At 36.8% G+C, this 19997-nt stretch overlaps 1 long non-coding RNA gene across 7 annotated transcripts in view; it reads right to left on the reverse strand.

The window, feature by feature from the left end:
• Positions 1–19997, reverse strand: part of LOC121665565 — a 63042-nt gene that overhangs the window by 21599 nt on the left and 21446 nt on the right. For 5 of the 7 annotated variants that reach the window (XR_006016393.1, XR_006016398.1, XR_006016397.1 and 2 more), the window contains exon 2: positions 5442–5560. This is a non-coding gene — a long non-coding RNA (uncharacterized LOC121665565). Of the gene's footprint in view, positions 1–5441; positions 5561–11263; positions 11412–19997 lie in introns of all 7 variants that reach the window. The other 2 variants (XR_006016395.1, XR_006016394.1) reach the window with 2 other exon arrangements.

The following is a 19997-nucleotide window of genomic DNA, read 5'->3' on the forward strand; positions in this document are numbered from 1 at the left end:
TCTTCTTTTAGGTCTGTTAATAAACTTCTTTATATTCTTTCAAGTTTGGTGCCTGTTTTGCATTTCTCCTAATTCTTATCTCACAGCAGATAAACAGTAATGAGTATTTTGGACCAAACCACTACACTAGGTCACTAAGATATGAAAAGCTTTTTTCATTTCGAAAAAATAACTTCAAGATTTTGAAAGAAAATAGTAGGCTGATTTGTCTTCCCCTGCTCAGTGGAAACAACTTTAAAAGTTTAGTTGAACTGTTAAATATATTCAGTTGCCCTAGATATTCTTGGCACAAAAGTTTTCATGGATTCCTGATATTTAGTTTCCTCAACTGAGACTATGACTTTAATAAGCAAAAGCCACTGCTGTTTTACATATGGCATTAAAAATAAGCCAATACAGAATAAAATCAGCTGACTAATTTAATATCGTGGTTTTTTTCTTTATGTGAATACTTTGAGGGTCTGAGTGCTTGAGATGATGAATTGCACATGCAGAACGTAGGAAATCATGGGATCTTGAAGATTGTTCCATATTTAAATCTTTTGTCTTAAGTGGAGTTGTCTGTCTGAGGGCTACAAGCAGCAGACCAGCTCACAGGAGCAGATATCCCCCTTCCTGCCCCAGGAGTGTTGTGACCTTGAAACAGCTTGCTTAAGGCTTTTGAGATTGAAAAAAGTTTTAAATGCTGGCTAAAATTCTGAATTTGCTACCTAGCTGGTTAGTGACTTGCTATGATTGGTTTAGCTTTTTTAGCAGTATAATTTAGAAAAAGAAGCGTTTCAGATTTAGTCATGAAATTGTTTAGAAATCTCAATATATTTTCTTTTAAGATGGTGTCAAAGAATAAGTTATTTAATCAATATTTGTCATTGTGAATAACTGTATGTAAAGGTCAATACATACAGTATTATACTTCTGGGAAACAGTATTTCAGTAAATATGGATTACTTTACTGAAAGTACATATAAAAAATACTCAAAATAACCCAAAAGAAACAAAAAATCCCACCTGATGTAATGTAGAAGTTGGTTTGCCTTGAAGCATATTATTTCTGACTCCCTAACCATATCCTGTATTTTCGTTTCAAATTCTCCATGAATCGTTTTTATCCGCCTCTCTACTGTTTGTACGTCTAAAAATTTCATTGCTGTAAACAGGAGACTTGGATATGTGATGAATGAAGTATTGCAGCTGCCTGAGTAAGAAATTTTTCTGGAGCTAAAGATAGACTTGTCTTCTTGTATCTATTTGGCAGAGAAAAAGGGTGATTGAAGAGAAGTACAGTATATGAAAGCACAGCTAAAACACAGACATGCTGACATTATAATACAGTGTCTCATTGGATGGTGGGGTGTTTTGACTACATGGCTACAGCAGGTCTATAATTTAAATGCCATTAATGGCACAGAAAACAATAGCATGGAGACAGGAATACTGTAAGATCTCTGGTTCCGTACTTACAATGCAGATGAAATAGCCCTTTGAACTTGTGGTGCCAAATGTTGTCCGAAGTTACCATTCTTCCATGAGGAAAGCAGTTTGTTTTTGTGGTGTTTTATGTCTTCCCCTCCTAGCACAGGCAGACATTTTCTGTTTAGATTGCTTGGCTTGTGTCACTACAAAGATCCCAGGCAAAGGGGGGCTGCTTCTATTTGCCTCACTCATGTCCCATCCACACATTCAGTACAGAATTCGCTATTGTGAATAGTCATGACTATGTTTTCTTTGTACTCGTTGGCCTTTGAATATGCTTCTTTATACTTTTTACTAAAGTCACACACAGAACTAGTTTCACCAGAAGCTCTTGGTGTTTAGCTGTAACAGAGTTACACATAGTCCTGTGACTGCACCCCAGCTATAATATCTCATTTGTTTCCACTTGGCTGTTGTAATGTTTTCTGCCGTTTAGACTTCTTCTCCTTTCCCTTGCTCTCTTTTTTTCCGTTTTCTTTTTTTCCCCCATTTTAAATTATATCTGACTTTGTTTTGGTTATTGAACTTAACTGTGTGTAAGTACATGTTTCTGTACCCTCACAGATGCCAAACATTTAATGCACCTTGGTGTAATGTATGCACTAATTATTTGCCAAATTGGAATGAGCCTTTCCAGAAACAGTTCTAGATCTTTGAAAACTTTGCAAAATGGATACAATATGTTAATTGTGAAGCTTTTTTTAGAACACATTTCAAAGGAGGAGAAGAAATGCTGTGTAAGTGAAACTTGTTTAAAGTGCTCCACCACTTCTAGCAGGAGACTGTTACAATAGTTGCATTATTTCTTTATCCTGATCAAATGCTGTTGTAAATATCACTTAGGCTCTTTTTTCCCCTCCTCAAACTGGTTCACTGTGTGTAAGTCTGGTACTATACCATGTAAATACTAGCTGTTTCCAGTTTTGGCTAAGTGGATGGACTCTTTTGAAAAGATTCATGTAATGTTGACAAAAATTAAAGCCAACTTATACTCTGAACAAATAACTAAATATTAGAAGTTGCTAAAGGGATAGGTACAGTGTTTCAGAAAAGTTGCTTCTCTTTATAGCAGAAGTCTCAAATTTGAAGTGTGGGAAATGTGTGTATTTAAGTATGCCTTTCTTTTCTCACTTTAAAAACAAATTATAGCTAAAATTCAAAGCATATGGAGCAGATATGGATCTACTTAATACTGAAGGTAAATAGAATTGAAGAAGAATAATTAATTTATTCTTATTAATCTTGTATTTGCTAAGATCCAAAGTTTCTAAACTGAAGTAATTTATTGAGCATTTTCTTTATCTAGTGTCTCTCAAGTGTATAGAAACAGGGTCTTTCAAACTTGTGATGGCTTTCTACTGAACCTGTGCATTCATAGAACAACTCAGGTTCCTTCAAAATGTTGTGCAAATATGTGCAAAAAAGAAATCTTAGGAATGTTTTGATCTTGGAAGGAATCTTGATCAGAACAGTCAATGAAATGCAAAATGGTACGTTGGCCAACTGAAAGCAATTGTCTGTTTATTTCTTTCTCAACAATATTAGTAAAGAAAGATTTTGCTTGGGCCACTATTCCTGGCTACTGCAATCAGTAATTTTCAGTTTTGTCTGAAGAGAAATTAATAAGTGTTTCTATCACTTCTTGCCACAAACTCTGAGGAGTAACATGAAACCAAAGCAGAACTTGAGAGAAGTAATAGCTAGCTCTTACCCAAACTTGTTTTTAATTAGATCAGATTATGAGGCAGTGAAAAAACTCTTCTTCATGGCAGGTTTGGTAAAATCAGTCTTAGTTATCCCACTAGTTTTCTACTTGGGAAATAATTTATGAAATGAAAGGGAGCAATCCACGCTCAATGGGATTTAAATATAGAGAAAATCTGCACTATTTCTCTGGGTCAGAAAAGCATGCTATGTGCTTTGAGAAACTTTTCCTACTAAATGCCTGGTACACAAGTAACTTCTTCAATACCAGGATGGTTGTTAGTTTTCTGTGAAAAGCCCCAAGTATATTTTATAACCTGAGCACAGTTCATTTCCTGATGTAGCAGTGCAGTCCCAGCTGCCCTCATGAGAGCAGAATTCCAGATGTTCCTTTTTTTTCTGTATGGAGTGGTGCTGTAATTGTTGGACAGCAAGGATACAATTTGGCTCTCTGATAATGTTGTATCTGTAGAAATACTTTCACTGTGGCTATAGGAACGTGTGTATACATTAGGAAGGAAACTATATTATGGATTTCAGTCTTTAAATGCATTCATATGACCCAGGTGAGTGCAAGAACCACTTGGATTTGATAATATAATGATGACATTTTAAATATCATGTAAGGGAGGAATTAGCCATTATCTAAAGCAGCATACATGGTAACACAGTGATTTGAACCTGTCATTCATTTAATAATTCAGGTTGGAAAAGGCATGTGAGATCTGTGTCCAACAGTAAACCTAACACTGCCAGGTCCTCTACTCAAATCTTGTCCAAGAGCACCACATCTACATGTCTTTTAAGTACCTGCAGGGAATGGTGACTTTATCACTTCTCTGGGAACTCTTTTCCAATGCTTGACAGACTTTTTGATGGAGAATTTTTTCCTAATATCAAATCTCAATGGCCCCTGGTACAACTTGTGGCCATTTTCTCTTTCCTATCACTCGTTACTTGGGAAAAAACGTACACTTGACACTCAGACACACTCTGCTACAGCCTCCTATGAGGTGGTTGTAGAGAGTGATAAATTCTACCCTGAACCTCCAGACTTCATAACCCCAATTGCCTCAGTTGTTCCTGGATGGACTTGGGCTCTAGACCCTCCACCTTAATCATGCAGTCATGGTCACAGTTTGTGCATAAACTTGTCTATGTAAGTGTTTCTAGATGTTCAGCTTCAGTGTTTCTCCAGCTGTTTCATAGGACTGTTTTTATAGGACACTAAAAGCTTAAAAAACCTTGGAGTCAGTAAAAACAAAGCATGTGAGAACAACTTTAGTTGTGGTTGTTCCCATATTTTTGCTATTATTTCAGAATATGTCCTACTATGGTCGAATGTCCATCTGTTCCAATTTCTTGAATGTGTTCATGACAGGGTTGGGAGCTGATCCTGGGTTCTTTCCACATTTAATTGCTCCATTAAATACTGTGGGTATATTCTGGTTGTGGGTTATCCAACTTTAATTCATCATTACAGATAATTTAAATTATCCTAAATGCCATAGTGATCTGCTGGTTAGAGCAGAAAGCTGCTCAGGTACCAACTATAATTGCCACTTGTGGCAGAAAAAAAACAAATGTGACTTTTTTCTGTTCTGAAACTCTGCGGCCATTTCTATTTTCCTAGTTGGCTTAGGCCGAAAATGACTTTTTTAAACAAGATTTAGCAAGACAGATTCTTGATTTCAGGTGATGACACTGATGCTTTATTGTAATAGAAATTTGTAATCAAGATTCTAGAAACTGTTAACAGTATACAGTTCTGCCTTCAGGATAAGAAAAATGGAGATGATTCCTGGAATCCTACTTCATGGGAGGAAGATTGGAGGGGCTAGCATGGGCTTAGGAATATGGAGAAAAGGACCTTCTCTCCCTTCTGGGCATGTAGAGTTGAACACTCACTTTTCTTTGTTGTCTATGTTTATTGCTAAACTCTTGAGCAAGCCTGGAGGCATTTCCTAAATGAGGCTGGAACTACATAGCTTTTAAACACAATTACCCCTCTCTCCTGCTTTTTGCATGCCCTGTCAGTTCTAATGGACTTTCCTTGGCTCTGACAGGGAAGGTGTGGGGGTCTCTGTGACCAGTCCCCTTCTTCCCCCAGACTGTGTGGAATGGCCACATCTTATTATGGCCCTTGGACAGCACCAATTTAAAGGTTCTCCAGAATATTAAAGCGTAAATTTTGCCTAAGGGGGGAAGTCTGGGAAGAAAAGAGTAGTCATTCAACAGCAAAGAAATAAGTTTGCTTCTACTACCTGATGTGAGACTCCTTCAGAGTGGAAAGAATACCAAACTGGGCTGTACTTTGTGTCATATCAACAGGATGGGTTTGCCCAGTGTGTTTCTTCCACAGTGATCTTCTGAGGCTTGTGGTCTGCAAAATGCAAAGAGAAAGCAATCCTATCACAACTAACAGCAAAAAAAAGTCTTAAAAAAACTGATTCGTAGGAATACAGATTAGAGTGTATCTAATAGAGGGGTAGAAATCTTACCATTTTTAAAAAAGAGTAACAAAAATAAAAACACCTAATGACTGCCTTAAGGAAAAACCCCTTTGTTAGTCTTCAAGCACAAGAAAATACTTGACCTGTTTTGAACAGTGTTTTTATAACATGCTTTTGTTGGATTACAATCTTTTTTCTCTTCTCTGTTTGATCTTAAAGTCTAACTGTGTTAATTTAAAAAATTAATATAATGCATTAAGCTTGTAATATGATTAAAGGTATTTTAGAACTTTATAGGAGAGGGGTTTTTTTCTCATTCTGTTAGTTTCTCAACTATTGCAACTGCAATTGCAGTTCTATGCAAAACAGTAACTACATATGGTTAAAAACTTCATGGTTTGTTTTTTTTTTTACTCTGTGGGGAAAATGCAGGAGGTTTTGAAGAAATATATTTTTCAATAAGTTTTTTTGGGAAGGCCTTTTGTGTGAGGAGAGTGAAAAAAGCCCCCTTGCTGCCCTAGAAGGGTTGATGGCCTGGTGTTTTGGTGTGCCTCCGGAATGTCAGAGCTTTGTTGTTGTTGGAGAAGGGCCTGGAAACCGGAGTTTTTGATACTTTGTGTGAAAGTCTCAATGATCAGACTATCTATCTGCAAAGGATCGTGCTGCCTACTTTTTCTCCTCCTCTTTCTTTTATCATAAGGTCCTTTTCCCAAAAGAAAATTAAAATAACTTAGACATACCTCTCTTTAGTCTAATAATAAAATTTCAAACATCTCTGTATCTCTCTGAGGAAGGAATATTTTCTTAACTAGTCTTAACAGTAATGCATAGATCTATTGTTCATGTTGTCTAGTAAAGAAAAAATATAATAATGATATAGTTTTCTCCTAGTAATGAAACTGAAGAAACTGTATGTGTATTTAAAGAAAATGCTGTGGCTGAAGAGCTCTGGAGCAATGGAAAATTCTTGGTTTTATTCCACTGAGAATTGCAGAGAAACATCTTGCTGTCTGTGCACTTGTACTTATGCATAATGAAAACTAGAGCAAATGTTGACAATGTGAGGTCTTCTTTAAAAAATATAAAACCAAACAGAAGTAAACAAGTTTGAGGGGGGGAAAAAAAAAGTCCTTTTCATAAAGTCAACACGACTCTCTATGGAAGAATATAAAATAATCAATCTGATGTGCCTGAATCTCTTTTCCATTCATACAAAAACATGAAAAACCCAAGCTGCTCTGACTATTACATCATCTCTTTTGAAGTACAAATGCTAATTGAAATCAGTCAAATGTCTTTCTAATAGCACGTGTGCTAAGATGCTACAGATCATTTTTTTTTCTTATGTACTTGAATACAGGTATATCTGATTTTCCCTAAAGCTTCTATTAGTGGGGGAGGAAAGGTGGTGCTCCCATGAGCCTCATTTTTAGTACTTCATGTTTTAATGTTTACCACTTAAATGTGGTTTTGAATGTGTTTCTGAAACATTACTTTGTAAAAAGAAACAGACGCTGCTGTCTATCTCCAGCTGAGTTTCCACCTTGCTTAGAGATTGGTGCTTTTCTCCTTTATTCTTTGGAAAAGATAATTTTTAATTAGATTCTGCTTTCCAGATAAGCTGCTCTTCACTTTTAATTCAAGGGAACAAGAGGTACCCATTGGTGTATGTTTGATCTCTTTAAAATACTTGTCTGCTCTGTCATTCAGATGTTTGTTGGATGGACTTTAAAGTATGCTTTGGATGCTGTTTAGAAAAATCTAGTGCCCCGTAAGTGCTGTACATGATAAAAGCAAGTGATGCTCAGGATCTATTGTGTGTGGGTTGCTGCAAACTGCTTTTTCTCTTAGTGCTTTTAGCTTGCTGACCTGCAGAAAAGCTTGTCTCCATGTTTTATTCCTGTTATTGATGTGAAAGTCTTTGTTTCAAGTATATTTTCATTTTGCTTTGACCTGTATTTATAGTTTTTAGTGCTGCCTGTTTAACACATGTGCAAACTGCTGCACTGAGTTCCTGCAGATGTTGTGAACCAGTATGACTTTTATAACTGCCTCTATGATGTTCAGTCATGGAAGCCTTGATTTAGCGAGAAGACACGGTGTTCAGTCATAGATGTCTTCAAGTGTCCTGACCTAGACCTGGAAAAACCAGTATGGTATTTTCTTGCACTATCTGTGTGCTGAGCTGTCTGGGATGGTTTACTTTTGTGGCTTTAAACACATTAGGTAAAGTTTGGAGCCATCTAGTAATTGCATGTTCCAAGTTCCTTTTTGCATCTACAGCAGTCCTGTTAATGTTGCCTTTTTTAAAACTCTTTGTTGGTAAATATCATCAGATACTATTTACTGTTACAAATATCATCAGGCTTTTGTACTCTAGATTTCTGCTCTGGAAAAGTCCATGAGATTAACACAGTACTACCATCTGACTGACTTCTGAGTTTACGTTTGCTGGGGGTTTTAGCAAGCTGTTAACTACAAGTATGGTGGTTTTTACATCCTGATTTGGGGGAAATTTTACTTATCAGATCACTTCTGTTTTCCCAATTCCCTTTGTGTAGAAACTTGCCCTAAAAGAGAGCCATCTCGGACTACATTTTGTTTATTAGGATTTTAAAATGCCTGAAAATCTGAAAATAATTTTAGAAAGAGTATTCCACTGTTGAAATAGTGGCCATGACGGTATCATTTTTCCTCTGTATTTTGATATAATCATTTCATGTATTTAACAAACCATAATTTTAATTATTTTCAAGATAAATTTCAGAAAGACAAACCTTAAACAGACTCATATCGATGCATTTATCTGGGAGTGAAGTCACATGTCAGCACTGTATCATAGCCTGTGTCTGCTTGTGCCTGGAGGGGGGAGTTAAACTGTAGGGGGTAACCTTTCACATGAGTGTGCTATGCAGTGTTTGCAGGACTTAACATTTTCTTTGTATATGTTTCAGCTGGGTTTTTTCTCCTTGCTCAGGAAAATAGCATTTTCTGTGATATATCCTAGACCTTGGTCATTCCTCCCATCTCTACTATCAAAGCATCATATCATAGGTGTAATAATAAGACTTTTCTTTCTTTTTATGGTAGTTTCTAAGTAATGCTGCCCAGTTTGTCAAGTCAGATATGCAACCAACATTGTACACAGTGGTTTTGTAGAAAGCGGGATTGAAAGGGAAATAATTAAATCAGCTCTGCTGGTCAAGACTTGCAATGAGATGTTTTCTGGGGGAAAGAATTCTAACAGTAAAGTCAGGACCCATTAGTCCTATTCTCTGTGCTGGTTCACAGCATTCTTTGTCCCTTTCTTAAGGGCCACAAAAAACCTTGGCTGCTGGCCCTTCCAGTTTGGGGTGGAGGGAATTAGAAATATAAAGGTTTAGTATTCGCTCTTTAAAACTGATATTCTTAGCTCTTTTCCTTGCTAAGGTAGAATGAAAACCATAAACTATTGGTAAATGTCAACTAACTGCTAGACTTGAAAGAACCAGCAGCTGCTTTCTGCTTATGAAGCAGAGAAACTGTGTGGGAGGAGATGTTAAGAACCTCAAATACCCACTATAACAGAGGGGCGGGGGAGAGACTGTACTGAATATGGGGTTTAACCTTTAGAATTCTTTTTCTGTTCTCTCATGCTCTTAGACTTGTAGGAAAATGCAAAATGGCAATTGATTTGTTTCAGGTAAAGGCATCAGACAAAGGCCCCATGCCACCAAAAACTAATTTCTGATAAAATATGGAGTATTTAGCTTGCCTGTATCAATTTTGTGTCCGTTAAAGATTTATGGTATGAATCTCATAAACAGTTTTCAAATGTATTTAATGAATAATTGTTTGCAAAGGGCTTAAGCGTGCCTCAAATCAGATGCAATGTTTCAATGCAGCAACATTATTAACAGCATCGTTAGTGTAGGACTGAAATGGCAACACTTAAAAATGCATCTACCACAAACCTGAAATGATGAGTTTGTCTTGAATACAAATAAACATAGAGGAAATAGACTGAGAGGTATCCATTCACGATGTATAAAATAAGATCAAAAATAAGCCACAAGTTTGTTAATATAAATTGAGACAAATTCTAGCTCAGCAACACTGACCTAAAAGCTGTTTATTCTTCTTTTAATGGAAAGTCCATATCTGCTGTTGAGAAAAGACACAGGGCTTGTTCTGTGATTTTTTTGGGGGGTTTTTTAAGTAACTTACTTATACAGTAATTAATAGATCCTTCATCACTTTCTGATATGGAAAAATATGTATAGCCTCATTAGCTCATGGCACAACTATTTTTAACCCTTTTAAAAATATTGGTGCAAAACAATGTTTTTCATCTCATCTAGAGACTAGAAAATGTAGAAAGAAAAAGGGCTGGATTATTTTTCTTTTTTCCCTGAAAATAGTCAATTACAAGACACTTAATAAATGTATCTGGAACGCGTGGTAGTAATCTGTCTTTTATAATTGGAGACCTTTCTGTACCTAGATGCTGATTGTACTGGGCAGATGAAACAGCTCTCAAGGAATGATAAATATTGTTCAGTATGGGAAGACTGTTTTTACATGAACTCTCATATGCAAAAAAAAAAGAATAGAACTTCAACTCTGTTATTTCACCTGCTCTCCTTTTACACGTGTCCTTTCTTGTGTGCTAACTACTCCCACTATGGAACACTTGTCTACAGTCCTGGGAATTACTATTAACTCCCTAAGATGGGGGGTGGGAAACTACAACTGGTGAACAAGGGCTGGAAGGGTACCAGCTGGAGGATATTTGTGACAGATCAGAATAACAGGAAGAGAGAGTAAAAAAGAAATGGTCAGCACTTTTGGCTTTTTAAAAGTGGGGTGCAGATGACTTGCTGTTATGTTTTTGCAATGTCTTGTTTCCAGACTGCTGGCTTAGTCAGCCACATCTTTAATTTGCCCAGTTTATAACAGCTGCTTTGGCTGCTACCACAGAAAGAGAAATTATAATTTCCAAGCCTTCATTTCATCCCTCTTACCTATAATCCTCAAGTTCCAGTCTGTCTGACCACTTGACTAGGCTTTTTAATTAACAGATCTTCTTGGGGGCCCTTAAATGTGTTTTGCATATACAGGAGCACTAAACAGCCTTGGAAACTCTTGATGAGATGAAAAAAATCCTGCTGGGAATATAAAATGGCACATAGTGCCTAGAATAATGATTTCCATAATTGAAATTTTCATGTGCTGTATTAAAAGGCATCATTTACCTGGGGTCCTGTTCTTTTGAAAAGAAAAATGTTTTAGTTTCAAAAACTTGTCTGTTTAACTCTATCTCTGAATGGTTTTGTTGATTCCTCAGAAGGCGGCTTATGGGTTTGGCAAAAAACCACAAAGCTGAAGATGAAAACTAGCATTGGAAGATTTCTGTGCAGTCTGTGATTCAGATGTACTTGATTTGCTCAAATGAGGCAGGTGGTGGAGTTCTGTAATGATCTTTACTTCGTACCTGAGACCACTGATCATTTGGCTGAAGGTGGCACATTGTTAATGATGTGTTAATAAACAACATAATTTGGAAAGGTAGACTCTTTGATAGAAGGTAATAGCCCTCACTGCTGCTAGTACCTTAATGTAATCGAAGAAAACATCTTGTTTTAATCATTTACTAATTGAATGGCACAGCAACTAGTCTCTGGGATGTACCTTAGAGACCCGATTGTGTTTCATCGACTTCTGGGGAACAGACACAGATGATGGTGGTCAAATTGCCCTCAGTTCCCATCATTGCTGGTCTGCAACTCTGTGGTGATTTGTCTAGAAGACAAAGAAATAAAGGATTTTGTTTGGTAGTTTAGGATATGTCCAATAGATCAGTCAATAACTGATCTTGACATTCCCCAAGGAAAAATCACTAGTGTCACTATAAAGGTCTTAGTGGTTGTGTACGATCTGTACTAACTTTTTCTTTGGATTTTCAGATAAAATAGGTTTTGCTTCAAGCTAGCTCTAAATGAAATTAAATTATTCCGAATATTAAGCTGTGACACAATGCTGTCAATAAGTCTTATATTTTCAATGGTTTAAACATCATAAATAGTTACATCAGTGGTATTTTTTCCATGCTGTTCTGACTTGTTCTTCATGTAAGATCATTCAGACATATAAAACAATAAAAAAAATTCCAGAAAATGACCTCTGGGATTATTTTTCAGAGCTACAGACAAGTGTTGGTAAGATCAGTTTCTGAAAAATCAAATACTAAACCTGTGTGTTGGGTTTTTTTATAGTAATTCTGAATTAATTTCCTTACATAAAATTGATCCTGCATAACTACTGAAATGCAGGTCTAGGTAATAGTCTGATCTTTACTGGTGACATGCCAGTCCTAATGAAACCTGCACCAGTCCTAATGAAACCTGCACCACTCCTGCACTTTTTCACTAGCTCTGAATATTATTCCAGTCTCAGCCTGTGATATTCAAAAGCACAAGGAGCTACATAAATGCCTTGCCCCATCCCTGAAGTGCAGTGAGTTAGGTGATGGGATTCTCAGAGCCTTCTAAATTCTTGGCATTCAGGAAAGAAAATGCCAGGGCTCAAGTAACAAATACTTGAATTGCTTCTCAGAGCCACTTTATTAAATTGGACTCCTTTAAACAAGTTTAGTACCAAGTAAGTATGGCATATAAGATCTAAAAATATTTTTTTCAAATCTGTACTTTTCAGTTGTCTAATGGTTACTTTTTGAAGAACTTGTGGCCTTACACAATACTGTAATTATATAGCATATTCTCAAAAAACCTGGTGTCTAGTATTAATCTTCATGTGGTTTCGTGGAAGACATTTTGAGTATTTTGGATCCATCTTGTTTGGCTATGCTGTCTCTATTATGATTAATAGAGGAACATGCATGTTTGAATTCTTCAAATAGCTTTGGAAAATCTCACACTTTAAATTTGTCTATTTTATAGGACAAGAAAAAAGCCCCATCACCCCTCAGGGAATTAAAGTACAATGCTTTAATTACACAATGTCCATTAATGTTAATAAATTTTATGCTAAAGACTTATGTACCAGTGCCAAGTAAAACATAAGTCTCCTTTTTCAAGCCCCGTGCCACACACTACCTGGACATGTGGCCATTAAAATGAGCTCAGTTGCAATGACAGACATTAGACAAAGATGCAAGATTTCATTTTGACTTCCAACAGCTTCTATAGGTTGAAATACTGCTAATATTTGATTTTTGAGTGATCTTTAGAAGTATTCAGATTGAACAGTGTTAGGTGAATGACAGAACATACGTGAAATCAAAAGATAATGTTTTTCACTGCTGCACTCTTTCTATAATCTGATATAACTTGAGCTGTAAAGATTATTTGTAATGATATGCTGAAGAATGAGTTTACCAGATAAAGCATGTTTGCAACTATTCATAAATCTTGTTTCTTATTTCATTCTCTGCTCTGTTTCTCTTACCTAAGTCATTAACTCCAGCCCATTTATTTAAAATATAGCTCTGCTGTTAACAATTCTAGAATTTGACCTCAGAACTAAATCTCCTTTTCTCTTGGAATATTCCTGGAAATCAGGCAATCATATTACTCTTGATCTATGTGTACAAGTTGCAGCAGTTCTGCTTTCGGGGTGGGTGGGGTAGAAGAAGAGTTTGGGATTCAGTCTTTGAGAATTTGAAGTGAGGGGAATGTACCAGTAAATGGATCAGACTGGGAGATGCAGACTTATTTCATCTCTGAAGTCAGACAACATCTAGGATCTCTTTGTACTAACAAAATGCAAATGTAATGGTGGTGTGGTCTGGTTGAGAATGGAGACCAAATGGACACAGCTATACATGAGGAAGATGGTATTTAGGAGGGACTGAGTGATGCTTGAATGGTAAAATGCATAAAAACCCCTAAAACCATTTAGATACTGACTGGCTATGAAGTGTTAGAATATGCCTAGACTTAGCAAGTGGGAGGATAATGGGAGCAGCCAAAGGAATGTGAGGAAATTTAATGAAAAATAAACGTGGATTTGTAACTAAATGTGTAATGTTCAAGGTTTTTTCTGATGTTCCTGGTACTTCAGCTCAGGTGTAACACAGAGAACAGGGTTGGGTTTTGGGGTTTTTTTGGTTGATTTGTTGTTGTTGGTTTTTTTTTGGTTTTTTTTGTGTTTTTTTTTTTTAAGTAAATTACTCTGGACCATCCTGATCCCTGTGTAACAATCAGTGTTGATATCCTGAAGGGGATTTGTTAGTTAGTCAAAGGACTACCAGTCCTTTCTTTCCTAAGTCTATTGTCAGAGCAGTCTTTGGGAACAGACAAGGGGAAGAGAGAGTAAGGGCTGTGAGGCAGCACCTGGGTTCAGAGTGAGAACTGTGCCACGTCCTCATGGGCTGAAGGAACAGGAATACGAGGGTGAGCCCAGCAGAGAGCTAGCCTCTCTGCCCATGGTGGTTCCTGCAAGCCAGAGGGTCCTGGCTTCTTAGAGTGCTCTCAGCAGTCATGTTTTATCCTCAATCAGAAACCTGTTGATGCAGGGCATTAAATCACATTTTTAGAATGATTATTATGTAAAGATTTCTATGTTCTGTTTATATTGCGTTAGTGTTCTGCTGAAAGACTGGAAGACTTTGGCTGAATTTGAGTGCCTTTGTAGAAGCAGCCTCCCATAAGACAAAGAAAAGGTACATTACAAGCAGAGAGTTTGTAAGAATGCTACATGTTGATGAGCACTAATTATCAGAGCTGGGAGCATTTTGAAAACCTTTCTGATGACTAAAACTCCATTTTACACCTCTACTTCCTAAATTGCTAGGCTGGTGGGAGCTTATGTTATTTTTAATGGTAGCTTCTTTTGCCACTGAGTCCTAAAGGACTGGAATCAAAAGAGTAGTTTCTAATCTTATATGTTGTCCTGAATACCCCTTTTATTTTTAAATTAGCAAGAATCTTGAATTGTCCCAAATCTTCCCACTGTCAATTGGACTTTCCCCCAGCTTTCTGACTAGTTTTGAAGAGAAATCATGTTGCTTTTCTTCCTTCTCTGCCTGCCTGTGCTCACCTCACAGCTGCCCTTCCTGCTCAGAGGCAGACCTGTTCCAGCTCAGTGAGGAGTGCCAGTCACGACAGTTTAACAACCCAAAAGTAGTAAACTTGTTATGAAAAGCTTGAAAACTTGGATATGCCTAGGTGCCAGGCTTTTAAACTCATTGCAACTTTATTAATGACACCCTGGGGGAAGCATCTTTTAGTAGTTAACATAGTCAAACAGATTGGAGCTAAAAAGCTGGATTTACTTTGTCTTGGTTGTGTGTGTACTACGACATTATCAGGAAATGATTTAGAGCAATGGCAGTGAACTCTTAGCTTTGACCGTGTTAAACTGAAGGTTCTCCATGACTGAAAATTTTTCTGACTTTATGGGAGCTTCCCCCTCCTATCCCCTGTAGCTCTTTGTAGTTTAAAAAGCACTGTGTGTTAAATAGCATTTGTTGAGCTTACTCAAGAAGCAAATATGATTTCACTTTTTCTTAAAACATTCGTTCCTGCTTTGCTTTTGAGATTACACGTGCCAGTGTGCTATTCTTCTCCCTAGCAGTTTCTACATGAAATTTATTTTCCCTGAAAAAATTGAATCTTTGTGTCTTTGTCTCCTCACTAGCTTTCAGGCATGTTTTGGCAGGGACTCTGACTGTCGAGGCACTGAAGGAGGGGCCTTGCATTCATTTGTCAGCTTTTCTTGCATCTGTAATTTTTGCCCACTCAGCAGTACTGGTGGGGCTTAAAAAAGGGGGAGAACTTGCAGTTGTTGAAAGTCAAACTCTTGAAATAATTGCCAGACTGTAACAGTTTGGGAAAGAGGTGTGTGTGAGAGAAACAACAAATGCTTTGGCTAGAACCAGCTTTAGCTTTAAGGTTTTAGCAACTGTCCATTTCATGTAATTGCATGCCTTTTCCCCATATATCTTTATAGGCAATGGTACTGTGTTTTTATAGATTTGTTCATTATGTGTTGATAAACTGGCTTTTCTTAATGATGACAAAAATAATTTCACTGGTGTTTAAGACCTGGTTGTTTCTGACCAACAGTTTAATTTAAAATGTTCAAGTCTTCTCTAACTTTTGTTCTAATCCTCTACTGCAGTCTTCCTTCGCAAGCTGAGTGCTTTTATCTCCTCATGTAACGTAACCAAACAAATTAGTTAATTTTTTTTATTATTAGAAGACAGATCCCTTCATACTAAGGAAAGCATTTTTCCTCTTCAGCTTTTTATGGAATATTAACGTTGATCTCTCCTCCTCGTTTCAGTAGGCTATTTAAGCTCAGGGCTCATACTGTGAGCTGTTAATTAATCAGTGTGACAGATGAAGAAAGTATCCAACTATGAAAGGAAACCTTACTTCAGTGACTAACAATAAGGATGTGAGCCTGAGTGATTTAAAGGATTTTTTTTTTTTTTTTTTTTTGGTGAGTGTGTGATAAGGAGTCTTAAGCTGTTTGAGGTAACGATGGGGGTTTTTTGCTCAGATTGTGTCTCCGCACAAACATTAAAGGGCTCGTCAATATTTTGTCTTGAAAAGTCTAGACAGGAGTTAAAAGAGCCTCTCCTACAGTTTGAAGAGATCCTGTTTCCCATAATTAATAACAGGAAGCAAGTAAATAAGGCTTTACTGACAAATGAAACTGCAACAGTAACATGTACCTAGAAACATTAGATCCTAGCTGAGAAATGCAGCTGAGGTCTGTTGGTTTTAGCGTACAGGAAAAAATTGCTGTAGAGGCACATTAGAGCTTTGCTCATGTCTAATTCGGTTATGTGATAGCAGACTAAAAGTCAAAAAGTAATGATAATGCATTTTAATTGAGAGTGATTCGTGACCTTTGTTTACATCTGTGTTACAATCCAAGAACTCTTCCCTTGTCATTATTTGAAATTCTTTGAACTCAAAAGGAGATTTTCATGTTTATTTAAAAGCTACCAGAAGGCATTTCAGACATTTCCTGGAACAAACTGTATATATGTATTTTAGGAAGATAAGAAATGAAAGGAAACTTGAGGAAAAGCTTTCAATTTTCTTCCTTTTTGAAGATTGCATTTTCCCTTCAAAGATACCCTCTCAGAAAAGAGTTGGAAACCCTTCTCTCCCCCTCTCCAATTCCTCTTGTTAAAATCAGTTAAACAACAAAAGGGGAGTTAGACCCTCATCTCTTCTGTACCACTGTAAAACCAGAGCAGTGCTATTTATCTCACTGAGCTGTTAAGTTCATTTCAGTAACTCCACATTGCACAGACAAAAATTCAGTCTTGCCCTTGCCTGCCATACCTCTGATTTCTTTGGTGTTTTGGGTTACACTGGAAGGGGGAGGTTGGAGGGGCAGGAGAAGGAGGAGGTTTCTGTCTGTGTGGCTGGGGGATTGGTTGTTTTCCTAGGGAGCAGCAATGGCTGAATGCAATATTCAGAAGCACTGGGAAGCACATTTAACGTTGTGTTTGTGCTGGACCTTAAGTCTGGGCTTGTTGAATTATGGGTTCATCGTCTGGCATGCTGACTTTATGATACAACTGTGTGATACAGACTGTTTGTCATCTTGGTGCTGACCTTGAAAAGAGAAGAAAAGTGGATTTGTTTCACTGATTCTTAGATACACTGGACAGTAAATTCCTGCTTTAGCTATTTAATTTACGGTTAACTACTAAATTTTTTCTGCTGTAGGTGAGCTGTTGGGCTTTCTGCTAAAAATGACAAGATAGGACAAAATAAGCTTGTTTATAGAGCTAATGTTTTTTCCTTTTCTGTGTATTTTAGAAGATTAACAGCCATTGCTCCACAGAAGTATAGTGATGAATACTAAATAGTCCACCATAAGGCATTTTGGAAGGAATTCAGTAAATTCAAAGATACCCCAACATTGTATTCTGTAACTTTTTCCACTGACTGCAGCTTATACTATGAAAAGCAACAGACTATATCCCAAAAGAGGACTATGCTATTTACAACACCTTGTCAGGTCAAAATGTTTCCTGGCAGGTATTCTTTTATTGTTGACTGATTAAGTGAGATACTTGAGCACATGCACCTAACCTTAAGCATAGACTTATCCCATTCCCCTCAATGAATTTATATGTTTTCACAGTTCATTATTGGTCTTCTGTTATCTTCTAAATGCCTTTCCCTCCCCTGCTAAGTACTGAGTTCTGTCACCTTGAGTCATGCATGCCAATATCTAGCTAGACTTATAGCTTTTAAATGAGACAACCTCTGGAATGTGGTGCTACTTGACACAAGCACTTGGCTTCTTACTGAAAATAAATAGCTCAAATGTCACTTCAAATGCCTATTGCAACAGGAAAAAGTCAGAGACAACTGTTGAAGGTGCACTTTCCAGGTACCTATAAGGTATTCGATCAAGTTTTTTCCCTAACCCAGAATTGTAATAATTCATGAGTTCCCAATGAAATTTATTGTGGAAACATAAACATTTTCTTTAATACATAAAATTTTTTTCACCAGCAAAGCTGTGAATAAAATTGCATTACTTTGTCATTTATTTTGGACCTTTGAAAATCATGTGTCTAAATTGTGCAGCGTGTAGGGTTAGAAATTTTTCTAATTATAAAGGAAACAATATACAAGTCTCTTTAACACCAAACTTGGGTATCTTCAGTTTTATGCCCCAGAAAGCATCCTTATATTGAGCCTGATCTTTGTACTCAGTTTTTGATGTGGGTTTGCATTAAATAAAAGGTGGAAATTTCCACGTTTAGGGTGCTTCTTTTAGAAAGAAAGGTGATCCATCAGTGAACAGTTTGGATTCTTTGAATTGTCAGATTATATATTACCAGTGCTGTGTGCACTGGTACATGTAGGTTGTTTAAAGGCATATTTCAGAGAGATTAATGACTATAGTAAATAGTAGACTAATGTAAAGTAAGGTTCCTGATATAATCTTAGTTTAATCTAAAAGGTGCTGACATGAAAAGCTACAGTCTTAACAGGACTAGGTATTGGTGGCAAAATTTTGCTCTTTAATCTTATAGTACATAATTTCCAAGTGAAACTCTTGATAACCAGTAGTTTCCAGGATATTATCTAGATTTCCTGTTTATTTTATGTGGCATTTTAAGTATCATCTTGTGCCTTTTTCCAGAAGAATGAAGACTCTTTATAACAGCGTATTATCTAAACCCTACTCAGTTAAAGTTGCAAGGTTCAAAGTAACTGGAGATACCCTGATCATACCTCACCTTTTAACACAATATTTTTTTTTTTTTTGTTCTCTAGGATTTTTAATTAATTTTAGTGTTCTTTTCTTTGTGCTTGTGATTGAACCTGGTTCATCCCTTCTCCACCATTTTTAAATATTGTCTAAGGGTAAAGATGTATTTCTGATTCAACAGAAGGCTCCTTATAAGAAACCTAACTAGAAGAAAGTAAAGGAAAATTAATTTTCATTCAACTTAAAATATTAAAGTTTCTAATTGCATTCCAGACTATTATTTAAGTATGCTAAGAATCTATTTTTCTGGTGCTTCTCATTTAGTGTAGGAAGTCTTTTGAAAATCCCTGTAATTCACAGAAGTTGGGAAGTTCTGCTTATTTCTTTTAAGCAATAAACTTACTTTGGCATATGATTTAAAAAAAATATTCCTAGTCATCCTTCTTTTAAATTAAATAATGATTGTATAGGTGAAAATACTGCAAATTACTGTGAAGGTGTTAAAGTAGAGGCAAGCAGGTGAATTAAGACTTAAAGAATTTGCCCCAAAGTTCCTTTTAGCATAACTGCTATTGGCTGCCTCTTGGAAAGTTTGCCCTACTGTGTGCAAAAGCTCTCCAGGCTGTCAGGGAGTAGAACAGAAGTGAAACAGAAAAGCTGTTCTGAACAGCAATCAGGCAACAAAATCCAGGGATAGCCAATAGGATATGTGAGTTCAGGCATTTAATTTTCAAAAATGTTGCCTTTAGATATTCAATTAAAAAAGAGGTTTAGACTTTCCATTTTTCCTTTGTAAAACAGGGAACAGAAGATACCTGCTAACATTAGAAAAGATCTTTGAAAGGGACAGGCACTTATTGTTGCCTTTATTTCAGCAGAAAGAGCTGAGTGATGCTGTAGATTGGAGAGGGATCCTGGCTCTCTCAAGTCTTTATGTCATTCATCCTACAAGGGGTTCAGAAGGAGGGGAAATGCCCTCAGAGTCCTTACTGTGCTCTGTAATCAGAGGAAGAGATAGTAGAGTTGCATCCTTTTTTGGCAGCAGAGGAGTAAGGGAATACCTGCTGCTATTATTTCTTGATGTCCTAGTTTAAGTTCAGACTCACTAAATCAATGTGCCTCATGTTCTCACTCCCTTAAATACAGCTACCTGTATTTCTTTGAACAGCC

This window comes from Corvus kubaryi, unplaced genomic scaffold, assembly GCF_017639235.1.
Source record: "Corvus kubaryi isolate FWS band 111438036 unplaced genomic scaffold, C.kubaryi_AGA036_p1.0 37334, whole genome shotgun sequence".
NCBI lineage: Eukaryota > Metazoa > Chordata > Aves > Passeriformes > Corvidae > Corvus > Corvus kubaryi.